The following is a 15190-nucleotide window of genomic DNA, read 5'->3' on the forward strand; positions in this document are numbered from 1 at the left end:
TCAAATCAATCAACATGAATAATTCTACTAAATAGAACTCCATTGGCAGGGAATAAGAAATTTAGCTTATCACAATATGCAGGGGCACAATGTATATTTGTTCTTAAAATAGGCGACCTTTTATTTCGTTAAGAATCATGCTATGTATAGTAATCATGCTATGTATAGTGACCACCTACAGGAAGAAAATTTATGAGATATAATGTATAAGAGTCTTTGGAAAAATCATTAGCATTAACAATTTGGAAATTCACAAGATGCGTCACAACTCAAAATCAATTTAAAAATCGAGAGTAATTGACTCCCGAGTTGTCTCCCAAGGAATCACCTAAGGGGCAGTGAGTGTGCGAATTCCAGTTGTAGTGATCAAGGGGTTGTCAATGAAGAAATGAACATATAAAGCAATAAAAGAACATGCAAAATTGGAATGATTGAACTAATGAAGAAATTAAAGAACCGACTATGTAATATAAACAAGTAAAGTATAAGAGAGATTAACATAGCAATGTATGGAGAATTGAAAGCATGAAAAGGGGTCTTGGCTTGGAGTGAGCTAAGGATCCTTTCCTTGTTGGAACCACAACTATGCCAATTATGTTGGATTAATCTCACTTGATCAACCCTCACATCGGAAGGTAAGTTAAATGAGCATAAGTGTTCTTAACCTACAAATCCTAAATTGCTTGCTAATTGCCTTAGCAACAACTTAGCGTTAGTGGGAACAAGAACAATTAGGAATCCAATAATTGACACTAAATGTTGGACATTCCAACTCTAGGAACCCAATTGCTCACTTTACCCAATACAAGGGACAAAAATTTAGCCTAAAATCATGTTTGACATTTTGTCAAACACTTGGTGGGCAAAAAGCTTAAACATGAGAAAAATAAGAAAAGACATGAAATTAAAAGCAACAATTGATCTCAATCAACAAGAATAGCATAAGAAAGCATAGAACAAACACCAAACATCAAACTCATCAACAAGAAAGTGAAATTGCAAAAGAGAAGCAAATTTGAACTATAACTTGAATGAGAAGAAAGAGTAAGGACAATGTAACTATAAAGAGTAATAACAAGAGAATACTTACAATGAGATTAGCAAAATCCAAATATCAAAAATGGAAATGGCACTTGGAATGCAAAACCCTAATAAAACCCTAATGGAGAAGATGAGAAAACTTAGAGAAAACTAAAACTAAAAACCTTCTATTCTAATATGAGCTAAAAGACTTCAGAAATGGCCTCCAAAGCCCCCAAATCGCGAGTCACGTGCCTATCTAATGAAGTCATGTGCGGACACCTGTGCCGACGCACAGGCATGTGCGTCCGCACACTCTGCGAGAATTCCCTCCTGTGCATATGCACGAGTATCTGTGGCACGCACACTAGGCGATGCTTGGCGGGATGCGCGACGCGTTCGAATTGATCCACGCGCTCTGCTTGGGCTCCTTTGCGGACGCACAAGAGGGGGTGTGCACGCACGCGTCTCTGAGCTCACCTCCTTTGATTCTTCATGTTTCTTCCACTTTGCAAGCTGATGACATGTCATCATGTCATGTTTTTCTATGCTTTTTCATACAAGAAATTGATGATTAGTGCTTAAATATTGAATGCTTTTGTGCTTAAATGGTATATTTCTTTGATCTTTTGATTTTATAAACTTTGTAGGAAATAATAGAAGAAGAAGCAATAAAAGCACAATAAAGAAGAATCATACTCCCATGGTGGCAAAAAAGTTGGAAACAAACTCAAAAAGGATTTGCAACCCTGACCTCTTCACATTCCAACAAGAATAACTTGAGCTCAAAACTCCAAATGAGGTGATTTTAGTGGCATTGGAAAGTAGACATCTAGAGCTTTCCAATCATATATGGCACTGCATGGTGAACACTAAATCTAAGGGAGAAAACTTGCCCCGAAGGTGCATAGATGAACATGGTATCAACCTGCAGTAAGGCCAACTGACCTCTTCACCTTCCAAGGAAGATAAATTGAGCTATAGAGCTTGGAATGATGCGCTCTCACTTGCATTGAAACGTAAACGTCCAGAGCTTTCCAACGATATATAATAGTATGGGGTGAACCTCAAGGATAGGCCTCAGAAGCTGGCGCTAAGTTTGGCCTCCAAACTGCCAGTGCTCACTAAGTGAACGCCACGTTCACTAATTGAACGTTTTCGGCCTCCAAAACAGCGAGACCATGCCTTCTTCAAAGGACCATAACTTGAGCTACAGAAGTCCAATTGATGCGCTTCCAATTGCGTTGGAAAGATGACATTCAGAACTTTCCAACAATATATAACAATCTATATTTGAAACAAAATTAAAGCACAAGTGATATGCATATTTAAGGCCCCAAAAGCACTCACCAAGGCACCAAACATGCACTGGCCAAGGTTCGAAGAGAGAGCGCGCATCAAAGGCACAAGACCCGGCGCTCAAAAGTTTGAACGCTATGTTCACTCTTTTCACTTTATCGTGATTTCCAAGCTTGGGAGCAAGGGACTTGTGCTGTACACGTACAAGGAGTAGCACTCAATGAGTGAACTGAGCGCTCAATAAGTGAGCGCTAGGCAAGGAAATTGAACGCACCAAAATTGGCACGCCTAGGCTAGCAAGCGCAGCGCTCAAATTGTGAACAGAGCGCTCCACTGGAGCATGCCTCCAACCAAAATTCAACCAAATGCACCCTAACCCATGCCACTTAAACCAAGCCATCCGGATCCACTCTTCTTCAAATCCAAAGCAAGCAAAGCCCATTATCATCACTCAAAGGCACAAGAGATAGTAAGAATAGGAATTTCATTTAATTATAATTTTTTTCATTTCAATTTTGTAAAAAGCCTATATAAAGGCATCAGTTTCATTTAAAAAAAAAGGCTGGCTCTGCTAGAGAGCAATAGGAGTAGGAGTAGAATAGAGAGCTCTTTGTTTAAATTTTCCTGTGTGAACTTGAGAATTAGAAATCAGATCTGGGTTTTCTTTTCTTTTCTATTTCATTTTTCCTTCCTCTGCAATTTCCTTTCTATTTTTTGATCGAGAGAGAAATTGAGCTCTTGGCTTCCTTTCTGTTTTTTGCTATTTCATTGAAATTGTTAATTTCTCTTTGAGATTTCAGAATTGATCTAAGTCTTCTTGCTGATTTATTCTTCTGCACTTCTACTTCTCTGTAATTTTTACATTTCTGTTCTTGATTCAGTTTGATTTACTCTTCCTGCAAGTTTAAGATTCTGTCAATTGTTCTTAAGTTCTAATTTACTGCTTCCATTTAATTTTCCAGCACCCAGCCCCCTTTACATTTTACTTTTCTTGCTCTTTAAGCTTTTGTCCAATCTACATTCTGCTGATTTACATTTACTGCAATTTACATTTCTTGTTCTTTAAGTTTCAGTCAATTTACTTTCTGCACTTTATAATTCCTGCAATTTACTTTCTGTTGCTTTAATTTCATCCAATTCACCAATGTTAGCTTGACTAGATTAATCACCTACTAAAGTTGCTTGATCCATCAATCCTTGTGGGATCGACCTCACTCTAAGTGAGTTTTACTACTTGATGCGACCCGGTACACTTGCCGGTGAGTTTTGTGTGAAAATCTAATTTCCACCCATCACAAGCTCTTCTTCCATTTTCTCCAACCCATTCCTACCTTATACACCTGAAATCACTCACAAACACATCAAGGCATCGAATGGAAGGCAAATGGAATAAAAATAGATCAAACTAAGCACAAAATAGCATATTTTCATAATCAAGCACATTTTGGGAGGAAAGTTCAAAAGCATGCTATTCAAGGGAATATGTGCGAGTTTATGTGATGAAATCCATTCAATTCTAACCAAAAATCATCGTCAAATATGGATTCATCAATTCCCCCACACTTAAACACTAGCATGTCCTCATGCTAAACACACTCAAAGGAGATAGATGAAAAGGGAAAAATGACTTATGCTAAATACTATCTAAATACATGCAACTGTCCTAAGGCTAATAGCCAACATGTACTATGATGAGAGTTGGTAGAAACAAACTATGAAATTCCAATCCATCACAAGAAAGCTTAAGGTCCAATGCAAAGAGTTCATGCATTAAGATCAATGTCCAAAGAACTTAATTGAACTTTTCAAAATTACTCAATCAAACAACTTGCAAGAAGATACAATGTAAGGCGCAAGAACATAGAATTGAGCGGTTGAACCCCTCACCGGATGTGTATCCACTCAATTCGCTCAGTATTTAGGGTTTAACCACTCAATTCTCCTTTTATCATGCTTTTTTTCAAAGATTTGCAAGTCATCTAACAATCAACTAGTATTTAATGCATGAATAACAAATATCATGAGGTCTTTAAAGGGATGTAATGGGGCTAGGGTTCAGGTAGGATGAAATATGGCTAAGTGAACTTAAAGAATTATCTCTTTGATTAGCTTGAGTGTCCACCTATTCCTATATCACCTATATACACATAACAATATAACCTATCTACCCATTTCCTTTTCTTTTCCATCTCACCTCACTCATGTATTTTTCTTTCAACTATGACATACGCATCCTTTATTTTACTCTTTATTTCATACTTTCTTATGTACAAGTTTGTTTGTTTTTTTTTTGAACTACAAAATTAGACTATGAATGCATATGTCTTCATTAATGAAATGCATGAGCATTACCTAATTGCCAAAAATTTTTCACAATAAGCTTATGCCTTCATCACCAATGTTTCCTAAAATTCCCACACACTTATAATTTACACACTAATCCACTGGTGCGCGAAATTGTGATCACTACATAACTTTGCACAACTAACCAGCAAGTGCACTGGGTCGTCCAAGTAATAAACCTTACGCGAGTAAGGGTCGATCCCACGGAGATTGTTGGTATGAAGCAAGCTATGGTCACCTTGTAAATCTTAGTCAGGCAGACTCAAATGGGTATAGATGATGAATAAAACATAAAGATAAAGATAGAGATACTTATGTATATCATTGGTGAGAGCTTCAGATAAGCGTATGAAGATGCTGTCCCTTCTATCTCTCTGCTTTCCTACTGTCTTCATCCAATCCTTCTTACTCCTTTCCATGGCAAGCTTATGCAAGGTTTTCACCGTTGTCAGTGGCTACCTCCCATCCTCTCATTGGAAATGTTCAACGCACCCTGTCACGGCACGGCTATCCATCTGTCGGTTCTCAATCAGGCCGGAATATAATCCAGTGATTCTTTTGCGTCTGTCACTAACGCCCCGCCCTCAGGAGTTTGAAGCACGTCACAGTCATTCAATCATTGAATCCTACTCAGAATACCACAGACAAGGTTAGACCTTCCGGATTCTCTTGAATGCCGCCATCAGTTCTTGCCTATACCACGAAGACTCTGATCTCACGGAATGGCTGGCTCGTTTGTCAGGCGAGCACTCGGTTGTCAGGCGATCAACCATGCATCGTGTATCAGGAATCCAAGAGATAAACATTAGAGCCTCGTTTGCTTGTAGAACAAGAGTGGTTGTCAGTCACTTTGTTCATAAGTGAGAATGATGATGAGCGTCACATAATCATCACATTCATCATGTTCTTGGGTGCAAATGAATATCTTAGAATAAGAACAAGCGGAATTGAATAGAAGAACAATAGTAATTGCATTAATACTCGAGGTACAGCAGAGCTCCACACCTTAATCTATGGTGTGTAGAAACTCCACCGTCGAAAATACATAAGAACAAGGTCTAGGCATGGCCGTGAGGCCAGCCTCCCAAAGTGATCAAAAGATCTAAAGAACAAAAGATTCCAAAGATCAGAAGATGATCCAAAGATCAGAAGATAAAAAGAAGATGAAAATACAATAGTAAAAGGTCCTATATATAGAAAACTAGTAGCCTAGGGTGTACAGAGATGAGTAAATGACATAAAAATCCACTTCCGGGCCCACTTGGTGTGTGCTTGGGCTGAGCAATGAAGCATTTTCGTGTAGAGACTCTTCTTGGAGTTAAACGCCAGCTTTTATGCCAGTTTGGGCGTTTAACTCCCATTTAGGTGCCAGTTCCGGCGTTTAACGCTGGGAAATCTGAAGGTGACTTTGAACGCCGGTTTGGGCCATCAAATCTTGGGCAAAGTATGGACTATCATATATTGCTGGAAAGCCCAGGATGTCTACTTTCCAACGCCGTTGAGAGCGCGCCAATTGGGCTTCTGTAGCTCCAGAAAATCCACTTCGAGTGCAGGGAGGTTAGAATCCAACAGCATCTGCAGTCCTTTTCAGTCTCTGGATCAGATTTTTGCTCAGGTCCCTCAATTTCAGCCAGAAAATACCTGAAATCACAGAAAAACACACAAACTCATAGTAAAGTCCAGAAAAGTAAATTTTAACTAAAAACTAATAAAAATATACTAAAAACTCAACTCAAACTACTAAAAACATACTAAAAACAATGCCAAAAAGCGTACAAATTATCCGCTCATCACAACACCAAACTTAAATTGTTGCTTGTCCCCAAGCAACTGAAAATCAAATAAGATAAAAAGAAGAGAATATGCAATGAATTCCAAAAACATCTATGAAGATCAGTATCAATTAGATGAGCGGGACTTTTAGCTTTTTGCCTCTGAATAGTTTTGGCATCTCACTCTATCCTTTGAAATTCAGAATGATTGGCTTCTTTAGGAACTCAGAATCCAGATAGTGTTATTGATTCTCCTAGTTAAGTATGATGATTCTTGAACACAGCTATTTATTGAGTCTTGGCCGTGGCCCAAAGCACTCTGTCTTCCAGTATTACCACCGGATACATACATGCCACAGACACATAATTGGGTGAACCTTTTCAGATTGTGACTCAGCTTTGCTAGAGTCCCCCCAATTAGAGGTGTCCAGGGTTCTTAAGCACACTCTTTTTGCCTTGGATCACAACTTTATTTCTTTCTTTTTCTTTCTTTCTCTTTTTCTCTTTTCTTTTTTTTTTTTTTGTATTCACTGCTTTTTCTTGTTTCAAGAATCATTTTTATGATTTTTCAGATCCTCAGTAACATGTCTCCTTTTTCATCATTCTTTCAAGAGCCAACATTCATGAACCACAAATTCAAAAGATATATGCACTGTTTAAGCATACATTCAGAAAACAAAAGTGTTGCCACCACATCAAAATAATCAATCTGTTATAAAATTCAAAATTCATGCAATTCTTCTCTTTTTCAATTAAGAACATTTGTTTATTTAAGAAAGGTGATGGATTCATAGGACATTCATAACTTTAAGGCATAGACACTAAGACACTAATGATCATAAGACACAAACATGGACAAACATAAAGCATAAATTTTCGAAAAAAACAGAAAAATAAAGAACAAGGAGATTAAAGAACGGGTCCACCTTAGTGATGGCAGCTTGTTCTTCCTTTTGAAGGTCTTATGGAGTGCTTGAGCTCCTCAATATCTCTTCCTTGTCTTTGTTGCTCCTCTCTCATGATTCTTTGATTTTCTTTAATTTCATGGAGGAGGATGGAATGTTCTTGGTGCTCCACCCTTAGTTGTCCCATGTTGGAACTCAATTCTCCTAGGGAGGTGTTCAGTTGCTCCCAATAATCTTGTGGAGGAAAGTGCATCCCTTGAGGCATCTCAGGGATCTCATGATGAGAGGGGTCTCTTGTTTGCTCCATCCTTTTCTTAGTGATGGGCTTGTCCTCATCAATGGGGATGTCTCCCTCTATGTCAACTCCAACTGAATAACAGAGGTGACAAATGAGATGAGAAAAGGCTAACCTTGCTAAGGTAGAGGACTTGTCCGCCACCTTATAGAGTTCTTGGGCTATAACCTCATGAACTTCTACTTCTTCTCCAATCATGATGCTATGGATCATGATGGCCCGGTCTAGAGTAACTTCAGACCGGTTGCTAGTGGGAATGATTGAGCGTTGGATAAACTCCAGCCATCCTCTAGCTATGGGCTTGAGGTCATGCCTTCTTAATTGAACCGGCTTCCCTCTTGAATCTCTCTTCTATTGGGCGCCCTCTTCACAAATGTCAGTGAGGACTTGGTCCAACCTTTGATCAAAGTTGACCCTTCTTGTGTAAGGATGTTCATCTCCTTGCATCATAGGCAAGTTGAATGCCAGCCTTACATTTTCCGGACTAAAATCCAAGTATTTCCCCCGAACCATAGTAAGCCAATTCTTTGGGTTCGGGTTCACACTTTGATCATGGCTCTTGGTGATCCATGCATTGGCATAGAACTCTTGAACCATTAAGATTCCGACTTGTTGAATGGGGTTGGTGAGAACTTCCCAACCTCTTCTTCGAATCTCATGTCGGATCTCCGGATATTCACTCTTTTTGAGTGAAAAAGGGACCTCGGGGATCACCTTCTTCAAGGCCACAACTTTATAGAAGTGGTCTTGATGCACCCTTGAGATGAATCTCTCCATCTCCCATGACTCGGAGGTGGAAGCTTTTGCCTTCCCTTTCCTCTTTCTAGAGGTTTCTCCGGCCTTGGATGCCATAAATGGTTATGGAAAAACAAAAAGCAATGCTTTTACCACACCAAACTTAAAAGGTTTGCTCGTCCTTGAGCAAAAGAAGAAAGAAGAGAGTAGAAGAAGAAGAAATGAGGAAGAAGGGAATGGCTTTGTGTTCGGCCAAAGAGGGGGAGAAGTGGTGTTTAGGTTGTGTGAAAATGAAGGGGTGAAGAAGGGTTTATATAGGAGTGAGGGGAGGGGTAGGGTTCGGCCATTATGGGTGGGTTTGGGTGGGAAAGTGGTTTGAAAATAAGAATGAAAATAAGAATAAATTTCATTAAAAACCCTAGTTATACTGTAAAAATGCAATCAGAATAAACCATAAACCCTGAACACACTGAATATCAAGTACTTAAAAATCAACAAGGCCACTGAACTGAACACAATTCATGTGGTGAATAAATCGTTATAAGCTTTCTATCATCAAGAATAGTATTTCATAAACTTTTAATCATCAAAAATAGTATTTCTCCATGCAATAGAAGTCAACTGAACAGAGTAACAACCAAGTTCAAAGCCCTAGTTACACTATTCACTGAACTGAATGAAAATAAGAACAAATTTCATTCAAAGCCCTAGTTATACTCTAAAAATGCAATCAGAATAAACCCTAACCCCGAACATACTAAATATCAAGTAAATGAAAATCAACAAGGCTACCGAACCGAACATAATTCATGTGGTGAATAAATCGTTATAAGCTTTCTTTCATCAAGAATAGTGTTTCATAAACTTTCAATCATCAAGAATAGTATTTCTCCATGCAAAAGAAGAACTGAACAGAGTAACAATCAAGTTCAAAGCGATAGTTACACCATCCACTGAACTGTATGAAAATAAGAACAAATTTTATTCAAAGCCTTAGTTACACTGTAAAAATACAATCAGAATAGGTCGATCTACTAAACGAAGCAAATCAATCCAGTGAACCTAAAATACAACTAGGAGAAACATTGCATTGTAAGATTTCAAATGAACAGTAGTTTTTCTCATACCTTTGTCAGTCTCTGTTGCTATTTTTATTCGTTTTCTTGTTCCTTGTAAAATCTTCTCGCAATTCTTCTCCAGTAGTATTTTTTGCAGAGAACTTGAGTGAAATTTGAGTGATTTTGAGAGAAAATCGAAGAGAAGGAATGGTTTTGTGTAGTGGTTTCGTGTTAAGGAAGAAGTAACATTTTTTCATAATGAGCGCGAAGGAAGAAAGAGGCATTTTGTGTCTTTGGCACGTGGAATCACGCTTCATTAATGCGCGTGAGTGAATTTGGATTTGAACCAACTTAAATACATGGATACATGGATGTGTAGCATACTGTAATTATTAAACCATGCAAAGTTCTAAGCGTGATTTTTGGTTCAAGTTCAACCAATTTCTTAGAATATACTGAACCAATTAATGTGTTGGGCCAAGTGTATTGCTATTTATTTTTGGTTTTTTGGGCCTACTCTTTATATATAGTTTTTCTTGGTTTTTTTTTTAATTCTCTTTAAACTTCTGTCTCTTCAAGTCCAAAAAAAAAAAAAAAAACTTCTGTCTCTTACATTAACGTCTATTTTAAAAAGAAAATAAAAATAAAAATATCTAAAACTCCATTCATAGTTATAATATTATTTATCTTTAGGAAAAAATTATTAATAATCAACTTTTTCTTCAATTTAATTTGTGTAACTTTATATTTTATTTTGTAATATCCAAATTATTTAGTGTTTGTTTGGATTGATCTTTTTAACAATAAAAGGTATTTTTTATTAAAAAATTCTATTGATCTTTATAATTTTACCAATTTTATAATTAGGTCTTTATATTTTTTCCTTTTAATTGAGTCTGTATAATTCTTTTAATTTTTTAATTAGGTCCTTCTTACGGTAAGAATATTAGAGTTAATAGAATATTTTTTTACAAATTAAAAGTACCTACAATTAATAACCTAATTAAATCCTTAACTACATATTGTTTGAGAGAAATATTCCGTTAATTTTATTTTTTCAATATAAAAATAACTTAATTAAAAAATTATAAATAGTATTGAGACTTAATTGAAAAAAAATTATAAAAATTTAATTACAAATTTAATAAAATTATAAAAATTAATAGAATCATTAAACTAATATTTTATTATAACTAGAAATTAGTGACATAACTTTGTGTCTGAGTTTACTTATATTGAAAGTTATTCTTATAAAATTATTATTAAATTAGTTCTAAACTTCTTGAAAAAATTAATTATATAGATATTTTAAAATTTTTGATAAATTTTAAAAACAAAAATATACTTTATAATAAATAAATAATTAAGATTTATTTAACCCGCAAGGAGGCCAACACTCTAGTAAAAATATTTAATGATGAGCCAACTCAGCCAAGTATGTTTATTATGAAGAACATATATTTTTGAGGCTACTATTATATGTTAGAGTGTTGGTGATTAATATAACATTTTAATTCATTTTAAGATAATAATTATTAGAATAATTAGGATAAATTAGTTGTTTGAATTTAATTAAATTTTAACTCAAATTCTGCTCACAATCTTAAGATTCAACTTATCAAAATGTTAATGAGTCAAATTTTAGTTATCTCACAAGCTGACTTGAGTCACTTTTAATCTTATAAATAAATTAAATTCATCATACAACTACATTAATTTGACAAAAATATATTTTTATTTATTTTTAATACATAATTAAATTCACATTAAATTATAAATTTTTATTTTAAACTGTAATTGCTCTTAATTAAAAGTATTATCTATATTTTTTTCAAAACAAAATTGCATCATATTTTAGCATTTACTGGCCCAAATAATAACGTTCTGGGAAAAAATCAATCAACTAAAAGAATTAATTTTCCTTCTATTACTTGAAAGAATTGTTGGTGTAATTAAATTTATTAATTATTAATTTCTAAAAAATTGTATCCAAACACTTTTTCGGTTATAACAAAATATTTTTCTAATAAAAATACCTTTTATTTTTAAAAAGACCAATCCAGATGAACAAATATAAAATTACACAAATTAAATTGAACAAAAAATTGATTATTAATAATTTAAAAAAAAATAATATTATAAACATCAATAGAATTTTAATTTTTTTTTAAATAGACATTTTAATCAGGTAAGAGATATAAATTGAAAGAGAATTTAAAAAATAAAGAAATAATAAAAATTATATAGAAAGAGTAGACCCAATAAAACAAAATTATATAGAAAGAGTAGACACAATATACACTTGGCCCAACACATTAATTGGTTCACTATATTCTAAAAAATTGGTTAAACTTAAATTAAAAATCACGGTTTAAAACTTTAAATGGTTTAACCATTATTGATATTGCAACTGAAATTTTGGTTGAATGACTATTATGTTACTTTTGAATAGGTTGCACCGGGGTTTAAATCTTAACCGTGACCAATCTATAAGGCGATTCGATGGTACAGGATGTAGCTATTTTCTAGGACCATTGTTCTTGTTTAACTAAGTTACAACCAGAATAACAAGCTAGTTATTTAGGCAATATATATTTAGGTAAAATAAAAACAAATCATAATCTAAAGTTGATAAATATATAAAAACAACATGAGCATAAGCACCATTTTGAAATTTCTACTTATGTTTGTAAACAAAAAAAAAAAAAAAAAACTAGTTATTTTATTATTTTTGTAATTTATTTAACTAAACAAAACTAACTATTGCACGCAAAACTCAGTAATTTTACTGCATTAAACTTTTTTCATCCAATTCTAATTAACGAGCATATGATTTTGAATCAAATTGTTCTCTAAACATCCAACTATAAATTACTTTTGGGTTTAGTTAATATATGTGCTGCATATGTTAAAGATATTAATAAAAAAGTTTTTATAACAAAACATATAAAATTTAAATTTTTAATATATTTATTTTATATTTATTGAAGTAAAAGTTTTAAAATTGTTTATTTATGATAATCTTAACATGTATTCTACGTATTAGGTAAATTTAATTGACTTTTTAGATAATTAATTAAGTAAACTATTAAATAGATATCTCAAAGATTTTGATACTAAAAAATTAATTTTAAAAGACGCATAATGTAACGACCCTCAGTTTTAAAAATATAAATATAAATAAATTATAAAAACTAATAATATTAATTTAATCAAATTCATATTATTATTATTATTATTATTATTATTATTATTATTATTATTATTAACATTATATATAATTGCCCTAAGTATTAAATTGCATTATAAGTTTATATATATTATATTCATTGCATTACTATTATTATTACTATTATTATGTTTATTATTATTATTATTACATTATCATCATTACTATTTTCTAGTATTATATTATTACTATTATTAATTTTGAAGCATGGAAATCAAAGGCGGTTTTGATTTTACATTAAGTTACATATATATTAGTAATATCATTATGCATTAGGTTGTATACATGTAAGCCATATATATTATAAAAAAAGTGAAAGCCAAGGCGGCGTATTTAACATACATATATATATGATTAGCGTATGCGCGAGGAAAGAAAATGTCTAGAATCGTCTATGCCATTGCTTCCTAAAACTCCCCTTGGCCAAATCCAAAGGAAAAAAGAGTTATGTCACTGTCAATTTCCACTAATCAAAAATGGTGCTAACGTATAGAGGATGAGGTTACAAATATTCTTACCGGATTAGATTTTTTATTGGAGTTATGGATTGCAAGAAATTGAAGTCGAAAGTTCAAAGGAATTTACGTCGATCACGCTCTTCTCTCTCGCCATTTTTTTTCTCTCGCATACGCTAATCATATATATATGTATGTTAAATATGCCGTCTTGGCTTCCACTTTCTTTATAATATATATGGCTTACATATATACAACCTAATGCATAATGATATTACTAATATATACGTAACTTAAATGTAAAATCAAAATCGTCTTTGATTTCCATGCTTCATAATTAATAATAGTAATAATATAATACTAGAAAATAGTAATGATGATAATGTAATAATAATAATAATAAATGTAATAATAGTAATAATAATAGTAATGCAATGAATATAATATATATAAACTTATAATGCAATTTAATACTTACGGCAATTATATACAATGTTAATAATAATAATAATAATAATAATAATAATAATAATAATAATAATAATAATAATATGAATTTGATTAAATTAAAATTATTAGTTTAATTACTGATAATAAAAATTAATTTTTCTAAAAATAATTAATTTTAATTTTATAAAATAAATTATAACTTATTTATATTTATATTTTTAAAACTGAGAGTCGCTACACATAAGGCAAAAGAATTCCTGAGAAATTTATAAATCGATCAAAAATGTCTAACATTAACTTATTAGATTTTTGTTAACAAAAAATACTTGCGTGGCTAATAAAATTGGTTACATGACAAACTCTGCTAACAATCTAATTGGCATTAAACAATAACACGGAAAAACAAAAAATTCCTAATTTAATTTCATGAAAAAAATTTCCAACTCAACTGGCTAAAACGGTAAAATTCTCATAATTCACATTCAGTAATAATGTCTTCTTCACAAAAATAAGAATCCAGTTGCCAAATTTGTTATTTTTTCATCTTTCCACAGCTAAAACCAATTTGTAAACGGAGAATTTGGATCCAACCATCACTTCAAACTTGAAATTCTGAGATCCTTGATATTTGTGAGTGACGGAATTTGGTTTCTATGAGGTTTGGATTCACCGCATACTAGTGCTCCTTTCTAGATTCTTTTTCCAATGCCACAGTGCAAGACGTCGTTGCACTCTACTCACTTACTCACTCACTCACTCACCTACGTACTTCTCGTTGTCATTATTGGTAGTTGTCTGGTTCACCGTCTTTGTTCGTGCTTAGCTTCGGCCTTTTTTCTCCTATACTCGCCACTTCTATGGAATTTTACACATTCAAATAAAAAAAGAGAGAGAATGAAAGAAAGAAGATAACAGAGAGAGAAGGTGCATGGACACTAAATAAGAGAGAGAGAGAGATAGAGAGAGATTAATTGGTTAAGAAGAGGAAGGAGATTGATGATGAAGGAGATGCATGACGAAGAATAAGGTCTCTGGGTCGATATTGGTAAGATTTGTGCAAAGTTTTTTTAAAATTGTTAGTGTTTTCTTAGAATTATAGAAGTTAAGAATATATAGCCGCTTTTGTAATTACACAAAACTTGATGTCACCACATCACTTTATTTGTGATGTCTAATTTTGCATAAGAAAAAATATAGGTAACCAACTTAATGTGCAGCCAACTCAACTAACTTTCTAAAAATTTGATTTTAAAATTAAAAAAAAAGTTTTGCCCTCAAAAAACAAGCTTTTTAATACTCCAACACATAATGTTGTGACACCAAGACCTTCCTTTCTCCCCTGTCACAACATCGCGTTTTTGTCACTACATTTCTGTGCCTCTCTTTCTAAACAATTCTCACCGCGGCACTGTGTCCTCTCCTTTAAACCTTTGCGAACCATCCTTTCTCATCCATACTTCACGTCGCGGAGCCATCATCTCTTCACCCATGTCGTGTCGCCTTGTCACGCGCCATTCCATGGAAGTCTGCCTGCCATTACTCCGTGTCATTGTTGTTGTGTTCTTCTTCTAAGTTTCGAATTATTTTTTTTACTAGTTTTGAATGTTTCTTTTTTCTGTGTTTTGGATG

The sequence above is a fragment of the Arachis stenosperma genome, chromosome 10 (assembly GCF_014773155.1).
Source record: "Arachis stenosperma cultivar V10309 chromosome 10, arast.V10309.gnm1.PFL2, whole genome shotgun sequence".
NCBI lineage: Eukaryota > Viridiplantae > Streptophyta > Magnoliopsida > Fabales > Fabaceae > Arachis > Arachis stenosperma.